A 5,127-nucleotide genomic window follows, 5' to 3' on the forward strand; every position below is an offset into this window, starting at 1 on the left:
TTATATGTCGGTTTGGGTTCACAAATGAGATGGTTAGGGTTTAGATTTTACAAGTAGAACAAAATTATATGTCGGTTTGGGTTCACAAATGAGATGTTAGGGTTTAGATTTCACAATTAGAACGAAATTATATGTCGGTTTGGGTTCATTTTGATGATTAGGGTTTAGATTTTACAAGTAGAACCAAATTATATGTCGGTTTGGGTTCACAAATTAGATGGTTAGGGTTTAGATTTCATATATGTCGGTTTGGATTTATTAAAAAGCGGTTTAAGTTTTTAATTTTATAATAATGTATACAGATTTTATTTCCTTATTTTATAAGGGGGTGAATGGAGAGGTTCACCCCTAGGGGTGAACCCAAGTATTGTTCAACATTATATATAGACATAACCAGATTCAACCGAAGTCAAATCAAACGAAAAACATAGCTTGGTCCAAAACAATAAATGATCAGCTGGCATCAAAAAGTATCTAACACACTTAAGTATTTTGTATGAATATCTATTTATATATATGATATATGTAAATTTATTATTATCATCCATACATATTTGTATTTCCAATTAAACAATAGCTTCATAGTATATTAAAGCCTAAATTAAAACAAGTTGTGATAATCAGGGTTTATTTTTTGGCTTGTTTCAACCCAGAGAAACACAGATTCGTTGAAATAGGATCATAAAATAATCCAATCTCGTCTCCAACAGCAAGCTCCATCAATCTCCATAATCCTCCAATGTAATATAGATCAGACTTATGATTGTACGCGAAGATGACATCGTGCTGGCTCCCCGTATCGTAGTCGTCAATCTTGATCTTTATAGCATCTTTTTTCACTCTACTAATAATGGACTTGCCCAAATTTCTCAAAATATGGTTCTCAATATCGTTGTTATTATCAAACTCCAACGAACCTTTGCTTTTCTCGGTTAAGATCTTCCTTATTTTCCACAGAGATGTTTTGTTTTCTTCACATACATTTTTCAAAGTAGACGAACTCGATGACTTTGCCATATTTTCCTTCTCTTTTACTGTTTATAACCTTTTCGATTATGTTGATTATTTCTTATTGGATGATGTTAACATTACACACGCACATATATATATGAGAATTTTTAGATTAGGTGTGCGATACTCATTGATTTAAAATTAATTAAAAATATGATCTATGATTTAATATCATCCATCACTGATTTTTGAATTAATTACAAGATGTTTTCTAATATCTTCCACTTAATTGAAAATCTTCTAAAATTCCAATTTCTCATTTAATTTTATAAATTAAAGAACAATACATATACTACCTTTTGATTTTAAATAGCTGATATGTAATTTTTTTTTAATACTTGCATATCTTACAAAAATATACTTGACTTTTATAATTCTGCATTATCTTACAGCTTTGTTACTTTTAGTTATCTATATATACATTTTTTGAGATATTTATGAAATAAATCCTAAAGTTCATACCTATTTACAAGCATGCCATTGATATTAATTATCAATTTGTTTTTCATTTAATTAATTAATATTAAGTTTCTATTTTTGAAAAAAAAAATTCTCATCCTAAATAAATTTCCAAAACAATCAGTTATTAAGTTTCAAATTATATTCAATTATTATCAATTATTTTATATTTTTTGATAATAACTATAATTCTTTATCTATATTAAAAATACATTTTATTTTTTTGAAAATAAGAAACATATCTAATTAAAAAAAATTGGTAATTACACTTAAAATCTTTTATGGTTATAATTTCTTAGTTTCTAAATTAGACAATTATAACAAAAGATAGTTAATGTGATAGCTAAATTCTCAAAATTAAAGCAAAATGATAATATGATTATGAATACAATTATTTTAGAGAATCTAATTATTTTTAAAAAAACTCTATAAAAATATAAATGGTTTCCTATAATTTTTGTTTTAATGTCATATCTTATTATATGAAGCTTCATGTCAAAATTACTCATTAACAAGATCATAACACGTGTCAATTGTATCATTCAGATGTTGACACATGTCAATTCTAAATTTATTAAAATTTTCAAAAATAAAAATGTAAAAATTCAAAGCCTACCAAAAAAATATTTTATATAAAATTAAAATAGAGAAAAGAAAACCTAATTTTATTTAAAATCTTTTAAACAAAAAGAAACCTTTGTAAACTTCCAAATGTAAAACAAAAGTTTTGTTTTTAACAGTTTTAAAAATATTAAAAGATAATTATAAGAAAATTATAAAATTTAAACAGATTTAAAATTTAGAAAATATCATTATAAGAAAATTATTATATATATATATCATAAAATTTGAACTTATAATATTGTTTACTTATTTTAATTTTAAGTTGCTAATTTTACAAGAAAAATTAGTACTTTTTATATAAGATAAAAAAATGATTGTGAAAATTATACAATCAATTACTGTTTCTAAAAATGTAAATATTCACCTTTACATAAAGAAAAAGATTGTTGAAGTAAAAAAAAAATAGATCATCTCATATTTTTTTCACCAATCAAATAATTTATTCAAAAATAGTGCTATTGTAATATATAAGATAGGAGTATGTAAGATTAACGTATACGTTTTTGTAACTATATAAATGTTAAAGTGAAAAACATATAATAGGTTATTTAATGTGTTCATAAAGACAATTTGTTGGTAGTAGTAAAGACTATAGAGTGTATTTTAACAGTAAAATATATTTGTGTGTACAAATATACTATTAGTGCCTAGTGGTAATGTAGATAGTAGATTTTTATATGGGTATACATTAGTGTATTATAGCAAAAAAAATAATTATTTTCTATAACTAAAAGTTTATCTCTTTACTTTTATACTTTGTTTTTACTTACAAAAAGAATTAAATATATATTCTTTGTTAAATTTAATTTTGTTTAATAACTTTGAACTCATCTCCAACTATTTTCTTTAACTGAAAATGTATCTATTTACTTCTTTTTTTTCAAACAAACAATAAATTAAAAGAAATTTTCTCGGTTAGTTGTCCAAGCCGGAAAAAGGGGTTTACAAAAGAAACTTCAGAGATAAGAGAACACGAAGCACGAGCAAGACAATTCGCCTTCGTATTTGACGCATGCGGGATCCAAGAGATGGAGAATAGTAGGAAGGACTCCAGGGAGTTAAACTCATCGAACATGTTGGAGAAGGACGGCCAATATTCAAAGGACTGCACCATAGTGAGTAACTCAGCACAATCAGTCTCAAAATATTAACAAGCGATCCCTGCAACACGTATCCGCTCCATGGTCCACAATAACGCTTTTAACTCTGAATGCAGGGGGAGGGGCCCCGTCTTAGACATTTGGCCCTCAACAACAAGGTTCGCTCCTCACCAACGCAACACCACCAGCCCAATCTTGAATGCACATTGGTTGCTTTCCAAGAACCATCATTCTGACAACAAGGTGAAGAAACCTGGACATCCGAAGATGGAGATGGAGCTGACATAGCCGCCGTAAAAGAGAGCGCATCTTCCCAGGCTAACTTATCTTCCAAAGCCTGAGTAATTATATCATTCGTCTAGATCTCTAAACCTTGAAAAACTTTTTTATTTATGGTATTCCACATTGCCCATAAAATTCATGGTAATTGAAGAAGTTGATAATGATCACCCTGTTGAGAGGCATCCCTCCAGAAAAAAAAAATCCAAATTCCAGTATACCTACTCATATGGAAAACCTTCTGACGAGACCGGAGTCGGAGATAAACTCTATACTTCAAACGAGCGAGAGCATTCAAAGAAAACTTGATTAATAATAGTCTCAACCGCAGAATCACACCTTTTACACCAAATATCACATTGGACACCTCGATTTATTTTATTACTTTTATAGATAGTTTTTACTTATTAAAAATATTTACTTTATATTCTTGTTAAATTTAATTTTATTTTAAAAACTTTAAACCGGCACATCGGGCGGATCCTTATATAGTCTTCCTATAATATTGAATTCAGATTTTTTTGTCTTTGATTATGATAGCCTCACGATAACCAAGTGGTTTTTTATGCTTGATTGGTAATCTTTAGCCAGATGGTTTCTACTTAACAAAAAAAGTTATATTAATTAAAGACAAAATGTGATTTTGAGAAGAGAATTCTTTATAGATAATAAAATTTCCATACAATTCAGATTGTTTGTAGAAAATAAGTGTTCTACATAAATTCGGTTAAATGTTATAGGAGCAAATGCCATTAATTTCGGTGTTATTGTTCTACATAAATTCTGAATTTAAACAATCATTCAAAAAAAATTAACTGTATGATTTTAAAAGGTAACAAACATATTTACCATTCAATTTGATATCTTATTCAAGGAATAATAATCATATATATAAAAGTGGAGTTTCAGTCTCTCCTTATTGGTCCACTTGGCAATGCAATTTTAACAAAAAAAAATTATATTAAAACACAAATTTAAAACAATTAATTTTCACATTTAACTCACATAATATAAAACTGAAATCTTTATACCTTCTCCCTATAAATTATGCATTAACTTTATTTCTCCACTAAATTGTATTAATCAATTGTATTAAAACAAAACAATAAATTAGAATTGTAACTCTCATTTTTCTAAATGTAATTTTTCATCATTTCTCTTCCTATAAATACTCATTATCTTATTCTCTTAGTCTATCACTCTTTCATTCTCTCATCTTCTTCCACTACTCTCAAATCTCTTTTTTGTTTTGTTTTGTTTTGTTTTGTTTTTTTTTTGTTATTGTTGTTGTATGGGTTATAAAAAATCAAATCAAATATCATTGTAAAAGCTTAGTTTTAGAGTTTGTATGATATGTATATCTTATATATTTATTTTAATCTTTTAAAATGTTTATCTCTATTTTCTATTTTATATTAACATCTTATAAGTCATTATTTTCATACTTCCTTACAATATTCACCACACAATAATATCATAAAGTTGAAATGATCCATATATAATTATCTATTATGTCTATGGTTATCTCACATACTCATGTATCATTTTAAATAATTTATAAAGATCAATATAATATTTAAAGATCAATATAATTATCCATGTATCCATTTATAAAGACTATTTTGTTTTGTGATCCAATTGTTAAATCTGCAGA

The sequence above is a fragment of the Camelina sativa genome, chromosome 12, assembly GCF_000633955.1.
Source record: "Camelina sativa cultivar DH55 chromosome 12, Cs, whole genome shotgun sequence".
In the NCBI taxonomy this organism is placed as follows: Eukaryota; Viridiplantae; Streptophyta; class Magnoliopsida; order Brassicales; family Brassicaceae; genus Camelina; species Camelina sativa.